Source organism: Oreochromis niloticus, linkage group LG1, assembly GCF_001858045.2.
Source record: "Oreochromis niloticus isolate F11D_XX linkage group LG1, O_niloticus_UMD_NMBU, whole genome shotgun sequence".
Classification (NCBI taxonomy): Eukaryota; Metazoa; Chordata; class Actinopteri; order Cichliformes; family Cichlidae; genus Oreochromis; species Oreochromis niloticus.
Window position 1 is genome coordinate 39,827,859 of NC_031965.2, and position 16,814 is coordinate 39,844,672.

The 16,814-nt window shown below is 45.6% G+C and overlaps 1 protein-coding gene and 1 long non-coding RNA gene across 9 annotated transcripts in view; one reads left to right on the forward strand and one right to left on the reverse strand.

The window, feature by feature from the left end:
• The window catches only part of znf536 (zinc finger protein 536), a 213,568-nt gene that overhangs the window by 193,740 nt on the left and 3,014 nt on the right, over nt 1-16,814 (forward strand). The gene's annotated exons all lie outside the window — the stretch shown is intronic.
• LOC102075618 (uncharacterized) overlaps nt 1-16,814 on the reverse strand; it is a 76,496-nt gene that overhangs the window by 20,720 nt on the left and 38,962 nt on the right. The window lies entirely within an intron of this gene.

Below are 16,814 nucleotides of genomic sequence, written 5' to 3' on the forward strand. Positions count from 1 at the left end.
GTCTGACGCAGAGCAACCAGCATGTTTGATCTGGTTCTGATAATTCGCTGCAGGATACGTGACAGAGTGCATGCTGGGTACAGTTTGGAGGCGCTGTGTGGGACAGGTGTCTGCTCAGGACAAGTGAGAGCAGAACGTTCTCCTTTTCACCTGCATTTGATACCAAGGCCAGCTTCTAGCTTCAGGGTCAAAATCATTTTCTAAATAAAGTTATTTTATTAACATTAACGCAGCATCAGAGGTCACATGTCACAGTTTGGACCGATCACCTGAAGAAGCGTTTCTGCCTCCTCAGGGCTGGAGGGTCACAGCTGACCTCTGCTTCATTACATATACCAACATCTTCCCACAAAAACCAAAGAAGCCATGAGAGCCTCACTGAGAGCGTGCACACGTGAACGAGCACACAGCTTTATGAGGAAACCATGACTGACCTCCAACAAAGGAAATAGCAAAGTTTCCCGTGTTACAGGAAATCAGGACGCTAACATGGTGCTGGCTAGTTACCCATGAAGGCTTCCTTCAAGAAAGGAAGGTGCTGCGAGGACCGACACGCCTGCCCTTCGGGTTTGTGCTGACCCAGACTTGGGTCTGTGAGAGCAGGTGAATCTCCACTCAGACTGCTCCAGGTGTGTCACCTCTGGAGCTGAGGAGGGGCGGCTGTTCAGACAGTCAAAACTCCAGTTCACTAAACCTCTAACCAGAGAATCGGCTGATGGAGTAAAAATCCACAGAAACGCAGTTCGTCCTGCGTCCACTCACACCTCACCTGCTACATGAAGCTCCAGGAGAACGATCCAGGTCAGATTATTGATCCAAGATGATCAGCTCCGCTCACAGTTCTAACAAATATTCATCATCTCAGAGATGATCCGAAGTAACGCCTCACGGCAGGACCCCAAACAGGGTCAGGCTGCCCGGGTCGGTGCCCGCTCAAAGCTCCCACACCTGTCCCCAATAAAGCCACACACACACACACACGTGCGCACACGCACAGTGAAAACAAGTAATTTCCTGATCTCATATCCAGCTATGTGTGTGTCTGATTAAAGAACACATTAGGCCATCTGTGTGTGAGAGAGAGAGCTTTCCCTCTGATTTAACTGCCGCTCTTTCTTCAGATTTTTTGCATTTTCCACACTGCCATGTGTGTATGTGTGTGTGTGATGACGCTGTGCAGTTGTGGCAGTGTGTGGTTGGTCACCAGGCAGATGGTGACCTGCAGATGAACCGTCATCTCAGCCTCTAATTTCCCTCCGTTTCCGCTACATTAGTGCTGAGGCTTCACGGTGCAGCGCTGCACTTTCACCACCAGAGGGCGCCACAGACCAGCTGTTGGGACAAGCCGGTCGTTTCTGCACATGCTCTGTAGACTGGCACACATCGGTGTGGTGCTGTCGTTTCTTTGTGGTATCTTTAAAATCAGCTCTCGGCTCTGTTGGTGTGAGTTCTCCATCAGGATCTCGGAGTATGAGCAAAAGAAGACAAAGAACGCATTCATGTTAAAGGTTTTTTTTGTTGTCTTTTTTTAATTCATCAGAGAGTTTGTGAACCCTAACATCTGTCAGACGTTTGCTTCTCGTTCCTGTAAATAAGAGGTGTCAAACATACGGCCTATAAAGCAGAAGCAGCACGCCAGATGGTCCAAATCCGGCCCGCTGGGCAGCTCTGTAGAGCATGCACCAGAGATGAACGTTTAACCTGAGACAGCCGAGGTCTGACGGCTGGACACGCTGGACAGCCGAGGTTAAATCTGAAGAGTTTTATGACTGAACGGAGGAAAACACGGTGGCCACTGCTGTTCATGCTTTGTAGCATCATACTGGTATACGTGAAGGTGTATTAGTCTATGATCACCTGGTGCTGGTGTGCTGAATAGGTGCTTCCTCCAACTCGATGAAGACAGAGGTCTGTGTTTGTGGCCCTGACAGATTTGTGTCTAAGGTCATGGAAACAGATTCCGTTAATCTTCTATCAGAAACGTTGGGGTGAGCTCGCCTCGGATGCTCATTTAAATACTGCAGTGAGCTGGAATGATGTTCGTGCCTCTGTTTCATCATGTCTGGGTTACTGCAGTTCTTCGTTCACTCAGAACATGTGCAGGTTGTTGAGCGTGCCACTGCGAGGCTTCCTGTTACCTCCAGAGTTCACGTAAAGATTCTGGCTTTGACTTTGAAGCATGGACGAGCACCGGCCTACAGCTGTGAACCTCTGTCTCCACTCAGCAGGTGCCTGAGGTCATGTGACCTGGGTCTCAGTCTGTTTCCTGTTTGAAGGTTTCAGAGTGACATGCTGATGTGGCGTCTTTACCTTACAATAAAGCTTCTTCCTAATGTGAGCTGGTGCTGTGACACTGAACTGTTTTCACCGCTGTGCAGAAACACAAACGGGACCACCGTCAGACCCTGCAGATGTGAGCGATCAGTAAGACTAGAAAACAGATGAGTATGCACCACGTTCATACACTTGACTGTGTTCAGGAAGTCGTCTGCAGAAGTTCAGACTGACCTCTGTGGGGTAAAGTTAAGAACACCTGTCAAAGGTAAATACCTCAGAGGGCAGAAGCGGAACAGCCTCCGAGGCTTAAAGCAAACAAGTGAACTGCTCACGTGACTGTTGGGTATTATTGTAGGGTCTGCCTGAAGCGACTGTTGTTGTGATTTGGTGCTGTATAAATAAAATGAAACTGAATAAAAGGATGTTTAAAATTTCTCCTGTAATAAACACGTTCGCCACGTTGAAGCCACACAGCCCGCCAAAGCACGGCGGTTCAGCTGTAACGCAAAAACTCGTTCCTCAGATTTCTGCTTACACAAACGTGGATTGTTTTATTTACATAAATGAAGTTTTGCTTAAGAACAAAATAATTTCAGTGCAGTTCTGCTGATTTCCCTTCTGCTGATTTCCTCAGCAGGTTTTTGAGATTTCAGGGCTCTGAGAATTTTAATGACAGTTCTGTTTCCAAAAAGTGACCAGCAGACGATCAATGAAGAAAAATAAGGGGATGATTTTAAGCAGGGCTTAAATGCTAATGTGACATCCTCTTGCTTCCTGCCCAGCATCTCTGTGTATGTGTGTACTGCGGCCTCCCTCCCTCTCTCTCTCCTCAGCTCTTATGAATCGATGATCATGTGGTGTAAGGGAGATAGATGGCCCCCAGCTCCATCGTGTCTCCTCTAATTGTAAAATATTAGTTACATTAGACTCTGGCCCATGATTAATGGAACTTATTTGGAAGGTGGACTCTCTCTCTCTCTCTCTCACACACACACACACACACACACACACACACACTTTCTTCCTCGCTCTCTTCCTGAAAGAATTGAGTGATTTCACTTAAAGTGGACAAATAGGCTTCCCTCTGCAGGAAAGAGAAGAAAAGGAGGAAGATGAAGCAGAGGAAATGACGGAGGGAGATAAGAGCGAGGGAAGAGCTTATGAGAGGGGGTAAATAAGAGCTCCACTTGGGGAGGGGTGGGGGGGTTTAAGCTTCTGCATGGATAATTCTGTTCGCAGGATCAGACGATGAAGAGCTCATCGTGTTTACAAGCTGATCACTGTGAAAAAGTATTTTATTCTGCACTGACACTACCTGCCCCCAGAATATCCACACAAAGAGCTCGAGATGACTTCACAATAGTGTGGTGCACACACACACACACACACACACACACACACACACACACACACACTCATATAGTAAATCATACATGCAAGAAGACGCCTTGAAATGGAAGCTATCAATAGCACAGACTGTATTGTAAAAGATGGACGAAGCTTCAGGAGCAGGAACCCTTAAACCTCCAGTCTTTATAATATCCAACAGGGGGCGACTCTTCTGGACAGATGTCTATGACAAAATGAGCCTCTTGCTCAGGTGAACACTTTCCCGATGAGCCGCTGTTTCAGGTCAGAGTGAAAAAACGAGAAGATGAACAGGAAGCAGGGGAGGCTTTAGGGTGGGGCTGACCTGTGATTGACAGGTCTCTACTGCAGATCAATTCAGCTACATTTTATTTATACAGCGCCAAACCACAACAACAGTCACCTCAAGGTGCTTTTTATTCAGGGGTGCACATAAGTGGTCCGCAGGAGCGCATTCGCTGTCAAAATAAAAGACGCGCACCAGATAAGAAGTTGCAACGCGCGTTTGCGTACATATAAAAGGCGCTGTTTTTGTCTGCTAGAGTGGGATTTCCACGGCACATTCTGCACCACATCTCTGTGCATTCATCATTTGTTTGAAGCCAGCTCACCTCCTGCAACCATTTTTCCGAGAATACGTGCTTTTGGATTCTGTAGAAACCCTTGTTGTATTTAAAATACGTGGAAGTGATGCAGAGGTGTAACAGTGTCTGGGTCTGATTGGGGCTGAAGCTGGTTCTGTTTCCTAAGCAAGGGTCTTGTTGCAGTCATTTTCTGACCGTCTCCACTGCCTCAGTTGTAGGTGTGCAAGTGCAGAGACAGACCACATGAAAGGACGGTTTCATCTGGGTCCAGGGTAAGTTTCTGGATCCTGTGGTGAAGTCTGAGGAGTTTTTCCCCACCAGGGGAGCAAAAATGAGGTGCTTGGAAATATTCAGGTGTCTGAGTTTATACTGCTAACCGTGGGTGTGAGAGGGACTCTGTGTCAGTGTGGGGATGGTTTTCAGGAGGTGGGTTCGTCCTCTCAGTGCTCTTAATGCTTCAGACGGTTTGGACAATTTCATGCAATTGTCTGACCCAAGATGGCAGCTGGGTGGTTAATGGTACAAACAGACCGCCCAAGAAGTCTGAGCTCCAGTTTTGGTGCAGAGTGAATTTCGGGGACTCTAATTGGATGTTACATAGGAGGTTACTCTTTTGTGGTTTTGCTCAAACTGCGCTTAAAGAGAAGAATTAATCTTTTTTCATTACACGTGTAAAATACACGCTTCCCATGTTTCTGCCTTTTCTAACCGTTCTCTAGCTTTGAGCTGCGGTCACTCCGTTGAGGTCAAACAAAGTTCACGATGATGAACGTGGTCGAGTTGCTGCCGCTCTTTGTGTCAGAGTGTGAGTGAGAAGCAGGTGGCCGCGATATCCATCAACCCCCACTGCCTCCATTTTTTTTATTTCCTTTCTTTCTCTTTATTGCTGAGAAACATGGATGACAGCCTACACACACACACACACACACACACACACACACACACACAGAGTTGGGCATCCATTATTTGTGCACAGTGACAGGTCAGCAGCTGATTGTGCCCTCCTCAGTCCAGCAGGGACTCAAAGGCTGGGAATTCAGTCCACACACACACACACACACACACACACAGAGTGAAAAATGATATAAATGAATGAGTGGGTTTGTTTGTTGGACCAATGAAGTGAAAAGTGTCTGTGAGTCAGAGAAGAAACATGCAGTGAACGAGTGAAACAGATAAAGCACAGGAGGAGGACACGAAGGAGTGAATAAAGTGCATGGATGTAGTGAAGGAGGACATGCAGAGGGTTGGTGTGACGGAGGAGGACGCTGGGATAGGAGGAGGTGGAGGCACATGATCTGCCATGGCGCCCCCTAAAGGAAGAAGCTGACAGAAGGAGACGTACGAGCCAAAGTGAATGATGTATAAACGTGAGGTTGAACTCTGCCAGTGAAAGAGTGAGAATCACTTGTTGGTTTCTAACGTGGGCGTGGCAAACACTGTCTGGGTAGGAAGCGCTCTCCCCTTGGTTGCTGCTGCAGTCTGTTACCTAAAAGTTGAGATAAGTTTAAGGAGCTGGCATCTGTCACCGATGTGCTGGGTCTCCTTCTGCTGCTGATCACTTCCTGTTTGTTTGGCCTTTAGGCTGAGAAACCACTGAAATGTGCAAATGTCTGTCAGACGGGGTGTGTGAGCTGCTTCACTCTGATTCAGATGTTTTCATCCAGCAGAACTGCATTAAACACGGAGGTCTGGGATGTGTCCATTCACAACACCAACTCTTTAAGTACCCAGGCCAGGGAAATGCGACGCCAGCGAGTCCTTCATGAGCGTCCATATGGCATGAGCTGAGTGTCATCATCGTGCTCAGCAGTCAGGGTCGTGGCAGAGATGCCACAGGTGCCCTTCAGTATTAGGCGTTGATAGCAGAACTTCCTGTTTTCACGTATGTCTGTGAAGGTTCTCAGTCATCCAGGTCATCGTAGTCAAAGGAATTTGCAAAGAAAAGCGTCTGGACTTCTTTAAGTTGCTTGAAGATGTTTCACCTCTCATCCGAGAAGCTTCTTCAGTTCTAAGGTCAAATGGCCGAGAGTCCCAGATTTAAACCCAGTGGGAGTAATCCCCCCAAAGAGGGACAAAGGACCAGACAAAAACATGGCTGTGCCATGGGCTCCCCCGTGTCACCTATTGTAGCCAACCTTTACATGGAGGAAGTGGAAAGGAAGGCTCTTGGCTCTTTCAAAGGAAGAGCACCCAGCCACTGGTACAGATATGTAGATGACACCTGGGTAGGGCTGCACGATTTTGCATAAAATGAGAATCGCGATTTTTTTTGCTTAGAATTGAGATCACGATTCTCTCACGATTTTCTTTTCCAATATAAATATTTATTGCACTTATTAACTGCACATCAACTTCGTAACAGTTGAAACTGAACATAAAAACAATAAATAAACATAAAAACAATAAATGCCTCACATTTTGTGGTTGCCGCAAAATGTTGTACTGCTTGAAATTCCGTCTCCACCGTTGCTCGACACTGCGTGTATAGAGCAGGTAGTGCAACAATAGAAAAATAGTTGTGGGACGGCACTGTGTAGCGTTTGTCTAGGGTGTTGATCATTTTCCTAAATCCCTCGTTTTGCACAGTGTTGATATATCTTTGGTCAGGTGATGAGTAATAGCCTCCGTAATTTCTTTGTGCCTGCGGGAGTTTGACGTGTATCCGGTTGTTCAGTGATGACGTGACGAATCCTACTTCCGGGCCTAAAGTAGTCTGCGTTTAATATGGGTTTTGTGTTGTTAACATGTTTAATGTTTTGTATTTTCTTCTATTTAATCTCAAAAAGCTCATAAAACAGTCAGTGATCACTGTTGACCTCCCTCGGCTTTTATTACCGCTAATCATTTATTTAAGCTCAGTTTTTAAAACCTTACATGTAACTACAGCCCAGCCCATGCAGCAGTATATTAATGACTAACCTCGTATTGTGGATGGATTATCTCACTTGTTCTCCTGACTGAAGTTTAGTCCTTTTACAGCATCCTGCCATGCGATTACATTTGTTCCTGACCACCGAGAACACTCACGTTAACTTTTATCGAGTGGAAAAAAAGTTAGCTTGTTTATATTATGCTAACATAGCTGTGTCGCTAGCGGTCACGTAGCACATCATTATATACCAGCTAGCCAAACTTCAGTAACCCTACAAACGTCACTGCTGTTTAGTTTTCTGTCTTCATTTATGTTGGAAGTTATAGCAGAGCTGTACGTTTGAATTTGTTTCCAAAACCCCGCAGTCAGGACATGCTATATTGTATTTAGATAGAAGCTAGCGAGCTAACTTCCTGCTAACTTCTAACGCCGTTAAATGTCATAAATTCCATTTTTCATGGATGCCTGGATGTTAAACTCAATTGTTACACCTGGTAGAGCAGAACACTGATCATTTTATTAAAGATGAAAGACTTCAGACAGTTTTTCAACTCTCAGTAATGCCACAGTGATCGTTTGATATATGGACCTGCAGCGGAGTTTAGGCCCAGACACGGCCAGTGACGTCAGACTGAACAACCGGATAGGGAAGCGCTGTATAAGGTTCCCGTTATTGATGTTTGGGTGGTTGACCGGGACGGATTTTCTCCTGTCACTTTCTCGTCATCCCTGACGTGTTCTCCGTTGTTTTTTCCCTGCCAATTTGAGCATCACGGCACAGCTTCTGTATCACGGGGGCTAAGGCTCCGCCCTTGTCATTTGTTGAGCAGGAAGAGTGAGCGCTTGTTTTCATGCAGATTACGTCCCGGATCAAAATGCGGTACAATCGTCGTCGTCTTTTTTTTTTTTTTTTTTTAAATCGTTGTCATTTGGAAATGAGATCGCACATAAGTATGAATCGAGATCGCGATTTTCTAACGATTAATCGTGCAGCCCTACACCTGGGTCAAAATCAAGACACAAGAAGTGGAATCCTTCACTGCGCACATTAACGCTGTGGATAAAAACATCAAGTTCACCAGGGAAGACACAAAGGACAACTGCTTGCCTTTCCTGGACTGTGCCGTGCACATTGAAGAGAACGGCAACCTCAACATCGAAGTTTACCGGAAGCCCACACACACGGACCAGTACCTCCTCTTTGACTCCCATCACCCTCTGGAACACAAACTTGGAGTAATTAGGACCCTACAACACCGGGCAGAACATGTTCCCTCTAAGCCTGAAGGGAAAAAAGAAGGAACACACACACATAAAGGAAGCACTCAAAACATGTGGTTATCCTAACTGGGCGTTCATAAAGTCAGCAAAGAGGCACAGAAAAGAAGATCAGACACCAGCGAGGGAGGATAAGAAAGACAGACGCAACAACGTTGTCATCCCCTATGTAGCCGGTGTATCAGAGAAACTCAGGAGAGTTTTCTCCAAGCACGACATCCCAGTGTACTTCAGACCCAGCAACACACTCAGACACAAACTGGTTCACCCGAAAGACAAAACTCCAAAACACAGACTGAACAACGTGGTGTATGCTGTACAGTGCAGCGAGGAATGCCCAGACCTCTACATTGGGGAGACCAAACAGCCACTTCACAAGCGCATGGCACAACATAGAAGAGCCACCTCCACAGGACAAGACTCAGCAGTCCATCTGCATCTAAAGGTCAAAGGTCACTCTTTCGAGGATGCCAATGTTCACATTTTGGACAGAGAGGACAGATGGTTTGAAAGAGGAGTGAAAGAGGCCATCTATGTCCACTGTGAGCGACCATCTTTGAACAGAGGCGGTGGTTTACGACACCAACTGTCTGCCATCTATAATCCAGTTTTGAGTTCCCTCCCCAGACGCCTTAACGCCCACTCACATCCTGGGCCATCTGACCTCAGGAAATCACATGATAGGGTGGGGCCAGGTTTCACAATGAGCTCACCCGAAACCCTGGCTGATTAGGTCCCACACCCACTTTCACACCTTGGCTCATGTGATTAGAGGATCACCAGGGGGTCCTTTGTCCCTCTTTGGGGGGATACTCCCACTGGGTTTAAATCTGGGACTCTCGGCCATTTGACCCTTAGAACTGAAGAAGCTTCTCGGATGAGAGGTGAAACGTCTTCAAGCAACTTAAAGAAGTCCAGACGCTTTTCTTTGCAAATTCCTTTGACTTCCTGTTTTCACCTATCCAGGAGACCGCGTGCTCTTCACTGTTTCGCTCTTTCTGCCGATTTGGTTGATTTTCATGTTTACTCATATTTTCAATTAAAATCAGAAACTCTGCTTGGTGATAAACATGTGTCAGTGATGTCATAACCTGGGCACATGACACGATTCGACACCTGTGGAGCGACCAGGCGCTGCTCGTTCACAGATACCCACAGCTTTGACACACCTGTAGCCATGGCAACAAGAACATGATGGACACTGTGGTCAAAACTTTGGTACAGGTTTCTGTAAGTAATCCTGTTATCACATGACAGCTTTACTCCAGTCATGTGACAGTTATCTGAGGTGTGTCAGCACGCAGAGCTCATCCAGGTACATGCGTCTGGGAAAGGTGCATGTACGTCGGCGAAAAGGCCAGTTTGCAGGCGACGAAGGCAAAAGAGGAGTGAGTGAAGCAAACCGAGTTCAGCAGCACAAAAAGAAAATGAATCGACTGCAGAGAAGCAGCACGAAAATATTAGGAAGGGAAAGAAAGCTATTCTGGGTTCTTATTAACAGGTCCTACTGGTACAGCAATTAATAATCCAGTTCTGTATTTAACAGGGGACCCGGTCCCCGGTGGAGACGTTTTAGCTGGCTTTGATGCTGAAAGAGCTCCTTCTCCTCCGCCCGCTCCCCCCACAGCTCCTCTCCTTAAGTGCCTCCCCTGGTGTTATTTGTGTGTTGGTTTTCTCTAGTTAAGCTAGGAAACAGACCAAATCTTTATTCCCCAAACTTCAGGCCAATTTTCTATCAACAAGCCCGATCTCTGAGGGAAATGTTCTTAATTCATCAGAGGAAGGAGAGAACAATCAATTCCCTTCAGGCTGTTTGAAGTCATGGAAATATATTTATTTTAGGATCACGGCGGGCTGTGGGAGGTCTGACTTTATACATATAATATATAAGAATAATGAGTTACCTGATGTAATTCAGAGTTTCACTCACTAACCTACCTGATTTCATTTTCGAGGTTGTTTAAGAGAAAAAATGATGAGATACTCTTAAATATACATTGATTAGTTGTAATTACATCTCCTAGCAAATGAATGTTTTAAACTTGAAATGAATCCATTAAAAATACATCGGATCTTTAAACAGTGGACTGCTTCTTACACGGCACTTTTCTACTCGAGCTGAGCGCTCAAAGCGTTTTACACAACATGCACAAACTGACCGAGGACGTCTGTCATGCAGAATGGAGCAGACGGGGATCAAACACCAATCCTCCCATGGGTAGATGAGCTGCTCCACCCTCATCGCTGTTCCACCTGTTCATGTTTCATTAGTAACCTTACGAGCAACTTTTAATTTAAACTTCAGACAGCTCTTTAAAACTAAATATCTGACAGCTGTACATGAATGTTTTCCTCGTGATGTCTCTCTCCTCACTCATGTCCATCTCAACGTCTTCCTCATTTATTCCCAATATTGTTGGAATTCCTAATTGTCAGCAGCTTAAACCTGTGACCCTCCCATCTCCAGACAGCTGACAATGAGCCAACTAAACCACAACAGTATTGGACTCTGACTGGACACCAACCGAGGCCCACAGCCTCCACTCACACAGAAACCTGTGGACATTATCAGGAAGGTGGAGTTTCACTGGTTCAGTGTCTGTGGCCCTCGGTGTAAATTGAGTTTGACGTCCCTACCCTACAGTACCAGACAGAACCGCAACCATCAGACTGTGGGCTTTGGTGATGGTGGGGAAAGAAGAACACCGATCAGTGCATCATGGGAAGTCTCCCAGGAGCATCACTAAGGGATGTTTCCCTGATCCAGCTCTGACTATGACCTTTGGCCTGAAAGCTTTTCGTGTGACAAGCTGCTGAACCCGATGGCACCCACCGTCCTCATAAAGTGAAACGTACTCCTGAAAGTGGTGGAAGAATCTCAGGTCAGTGATGCTGAAACATCACTGACCTGTGTGATGTTATCCTTGGATCTGGTTAGTTGTTGGCACTTGAAAGTAAAGTGAAAGCAGTGATGTCAGTGGGGAACACCTCTTAAAAGTCCTCAGAGTGGATGTGTCGGGGTTCCCGTGCGTTGCTGCAGTTTGCTGAGTAATGTATGTGCGTGCAGGTTATTGGACAGATGGTTTAGCACATTTAATTGCTCACACCTTCTGTGAGCCTCTGCCTACAAACCCTCTGTCTGCCTCCTCCTCCGTCCACTCACACGCTTCCTGAAATAGTCCATCCTTCAGTGCAAGTTTTTACTCTACAGAGCCTGCAGCTTCCTGCTGTTAGTGCAGCGTGACAACACGTGCGTGTGTGTGTGTGTGCGCTTCAGGGATTTGTAACTCCAATGTGAAACCCTCCACATGTGGCGACTGCTTAAACATTTTCTCTTCTCCTCTCAGATATATTCCACACACACACTTCAATAAAAACACCCTTAATGCAGAAATACACAGACCCACACAGGCCACATCCAGACCCAGAACAGCGTGCTGGCAGCAGACCAAACCCCGCCATCCTTAAATGCGTTCTCATGCCAGCGCTGCCATCTGTTGCAGTCTTAAGATAGCAGAGACAAGGAGACGCCGGCCGGCGAGGTGACGCTCGAGCCGCGCTGCGTTTAGGAGAGTAACAGCTTCAGGCCCCGCTTCTTTCACTCGACAACAGGAAAAGTCACAGATTCATGAAAAGAATCTGTTTACAAAGACATGTTGTTGGCGGAGCTCAGACAGGAAACATCAGTAATCACACCAAGACTCACAGCAACAGCTCACCTGTGTGAGTGTGTGAGTCTGTGTATAGATAACGTATCAGCAGCTGGCTGTGGGCGTGTGAGTGAGTCCATACATGGCAGGTGAAACAGAGAAGGGTCTGGCTGCAGCCACTGTGGAGCTCCACATTAACTGGAAACACGTGACTTCCACAGTAGGCGGAAACACGTCTAATATGTTGCAATACAGGATACAACACAAAAACAAAGGCTGTTTCCCAAGTATGCGAGTCTGGACTTCTTAAGCACACACGGGAGTCCGGACTTCCCAAAAATACAAGAAACAGCACAATCGTTCTACAATTGGAACAGCAGCGTACTTGATGATATCACGGTTGCAGAGTTTTTACTCCCATCCCCTTTTAATTTAACTGTGATTAATATTTACAATGAATATTACACATGATGCTTTAGATTTTCTCCTCTTCTTCTTTTTTTTTTAAATAAAAAGAAGACAATTTTAAAAGAAAGAAAGAAAGAAAGAAAGAAAAGATCATTTTAAAAAGTATCTTAAGCAATCCAGCAAAATTCACTTTTATGTATGATCTGTTCCATAATGTCGGATAAGCTTCATACAGCTAAGCACAATCACTACATGTATGAAAACACAAGCTTAATCGCTCTATTAAAAAAAATAGTACACACATATGCCTGAACAATAACAAACAGGTGAGACGTTAGAACACTTTTATTTTTATTTCAGTAGACACTGACACAATAGACAGCTGGGGTTTGGAAAAGAATTGAACAAATATTTAAAATATAAACGGGTCATTTTTGGAGCAGCCTTTAGGATCTCCACGTATTAACATGCTTTTTAAATATGTTTTTGCTCCCGCTGAAAATGTTTCCTCTTGAATTTAAATATTTTTAATGTTATACTTATTTCAGAGTCAGCCGTTTAAATAAGAAGAGAACATTTTACATCACGGGATATGACGGGTGAAATTCAGAATATACTGACAGTAAGACTTCAGTATTAAATAAAACAGTCCAGTTATAAAGCTTAACTTTAATCTCAGCCAAACTGATTTACTCAGGAACAGATAAAACACTGAAAAAAGCCAAACAATAACATTTTTAAGTTATCTAAGTGACTTATATATCATGTTTAACCTGAGTAGTGAAAACCGAGGGGGGTCTGAAAACGATGTGCCGGGAGTTCGCTGTTCTCGCTGGCTCTAGTGACCCTCGAACACCCGGTCAGCTATTGAGCTGGTGGATAACAGACGTCTCCGAAAACGTCGGAGCACTTCTGCAAATATGTGATGTCTTGATAAATCGAGCAGATATTTGAAGTTTAAACAGCTACATTCTCGCCTGAAAATATATCAAAGTTTATTTTGTGACCAAGAAAGAGTAATATTCAAACCTTTTATATGTACTGTGTACACAAAACCAGCATATTGAGACACGGCCCGAGCAACGCAGCTGTGTTCAAATTTGAAGTCACGTGTTTCCATGTACTGTGGAGCTCCACAGTGGCTGCAGCCAGGTGCTGTGGGTGAAACATGGGCACACACATTCACCCCCCCCCACACGATCCGTTTTGGCCTCCCGTCCACACTGAGACGGCGTTTTCCCCAAGGAAAGTCATGTGACCAATTAAACAAAGATAGCGGAGGGCATTATACAGCAGTTGTTTTGTTTGCTCTCAATTTTGACAGCCCTAGACAAGATTAATAGCAGTTTGTACATGCTCCAGATAGCTTTTCTTCAAATTCTTTAATTCTCACTCGCTTTTGCGCACGCGCAGGACTGGAACTGGAACTGAACGCACAACTCTGAAAACGACTGAAAACGCTAGTATGGATGCGAAAACGCGGTTTTCAAATCTATCCGGGCTAGTGTGGATGTATCCATAGAAACACACACGCAAACACAGACCCCCCCCCCCCCACACACACACACACAGACAGACGCACGCACACACACACACAGATATCGACACACACATACAGACACCCCCCTCCCTCGTGCTGCCCTCCTTTCCTCTCCCTCTGATCTCCTTGCAGAGGGCCTTGGGGGGTTAATTAACAGGCTGAGATAATGCCACACTAATGAAAACAAGAACACCGTCTCTCTCCTCTTTTCTGTTCCTCCCTCATTATTACTCTGCGTCTCTTTAGCCTTAAATTTCCAACTCTTGAAGGATTTTGTCGACACAAAAGAAGGAATAAACAGACAGATGGGAACATGTGAGAGACAGAAGGTGACGCAAACTAAACACAAACAGGGTCCCCACAAATTAAAGAGGACCTATTCTCATTTCCTGTCACATGACTGCTCCTAATAATGAGCTCTGTGTGTGTGAACAAGCTCAGGCTGTTTATCATAGTTTTTTCTACCCAGGGATCCATGTGATGTCACAGAGAGATTATAGAAGCCACACCCACCCGCTCATCAAACCTTATCAGATTCTCTTTTTGAGGCCTGATTTCTATAAACGATGTTTTACAGCTGAAGATTCTTAAACAGAAATGTCGAGGAGGAGGAGGGGACTCTAGTTGTTGCTAAAAATATAAAAAGGCAAACTGTGTTTGTGTTCTAGAAAAATCACCTTCATCTGAGGGCACAGGACACAGGACACAAATAATGATCAGCGATCAGAAGCATTCACACAAGTGCAGCTGAAGTTGGTGCACGTTTCATTATGTGACTCTGAGGAAAAACTAATTTCTCTGTGTAGTTCACCTGATTCATGGTGTGATTGGAGCTCAGTGTGGGGGTCTCACAGAGTGTGTGTCCCCTCACGAATCTGCTAATCCAGTGACACATCACTGCATTAGCAGCTGATGAGAGAAACAAACACAAAACATCCCAGAACTGAGTCTGCTTGTTCTTTCTGACGTTATTAACCCGAGTCTATGCATCCAAAGTTTGACAACCAGGAAAAGAGAATTTAGCTGAATTTAGTAGGACGTTGGCTCTAAAGATGACAAACCTGTGACTGAAGGATTTCCAACACAATAAAAACGTACGGCTCAGCTAGAAACAAAGATGATTAACTAAACAGCAGCGATGTTTGGAGAGTTGGTGAGCTCGATCACTTACTTACATCTGATCCAGCTGTTAGAGTCAGAAATGGAACGCGATATTCAACTGGTGGTGACCGAACCCTCAGATCAGACACACAAACCTGTGGCTGCAGAGGCACAGAGCCCAGGACGGGGATTAATGACGGCATCTGTGGGTCTGCACGCTAGCTGAGCACGCAGACTGTTGAACGCCAGTGTGTGCGAGTGTGTGTACCATGTTTATACATCTTTGTGGGGACCAACAGCCCGTCCCCATAAGTTTGAAGGCGTGTTTGAGACTAAAAATGTGGTTTTGGCGTCAGGGTTACATTAAGGTCATGGTTAGGGAAAGCATCATGTCCATTAGATGTCCTCACTAAGACAGGAAAACATGTATGTGTGTGTGTGTGTGTGTGCAGGGAGGGCAGCCTCTGTTTAATTTTTAAACCTATCTGGTGTGTGTGTGTGTGTGTGTGTGTGTCGTTGTGCAGAAGTCAATTTCAATCTGGATGCTAACTTAAGTTTCTACATCCAAACTTTCCCAGTTCAGCCCTCTCTCTCTCCCCGCAGATAAACCGGCTCGATCTGTTTTTATTTCAAGTCCACGAGGACTTGTAAATAAGCGGGGAGATGGGAGAAAAGGGTTGAGTTGTTTGGGGGCATATTTCGCTCTCCCTAAGTGTAAAATGGGATGAGATACTCTGCCTCTCGGACTTAACGTAATGTAAGAGAGTGTGAAATTAAACCGCACATGAATAAAAGGGGCCTTCATTGTGTGCCGCCGCCGAGCTTATCTGGAAATTCAGACAACTGGAACATCCAAAGCCTCCAAACTTGTAGCAATCCCCTTTGTCTGGCTCTGAAGCAAACAATGTAATATCAGAAAGCCGGCGAGCCTCCAAAACCTGCGTCAGATTGCCAAACACAAAGTCTCGCACTGGCTCGTTGTGTCCTCACATCGAGCCTGTGTGTGTGTGTGTGTGTGTGTGTGTGTGTGTGCGCGCGCGCGCGGGAGTCCACGTGGAGTGGAGTGTGCGCTTCAAATAGATGGTTTCCTTTTAATCCCGGCCTTCTACCTATTGATATTCCCTGCACCTATCCCGGCGCCTCTTTTAAACCCCATATGTTAATTTGATTTAGAGCAACTCAAATTGAATAAGAGATAAAGAAAAAAAGAAAACGAGAGTAACAGCAAATGTACCGTTATTAATATTCTAAAGTGCTGCAGAGGCTCCACGTCTCTCCCGTCTTCCTCCCCCTCCCTCTCCGTCTGTGAGTGAGTGAGTGAGCTAAGTGAAGTGGGTTATGATGGCGGTGTAATCGGCATCCCTCAAACAAACGGCCGCTGCTATTAAGGGCCATTGTGTTTGCTGCAGTGATGATCAGATTCAATCTTGGGAGAACATTTTGTGCTGGGCTGGTGTGAGGAGGGGAGATGGAGAAAAATCCTTTGCCGTGTTCGCCTCGCTATTGTGTTCGGGCTGCCAGACGTACGCGGCCTCTTCCGAAGATGCATATCGACTCGAGCAGCTGCAAAAGTTTACTTCAGATGAATTTGTGGGAGTTCGCCGGCTGTGTTGGGTAATGTTTTAAGGACAGATTTGTTTCAATAAGGAGGTGCTGCTGGGGTGGTGTGAATGCGAAAATCACTTTTCTTCTCTTTGTCTTCAGCCTTGCCCCCTGCTTCCTCCCTCCAAACA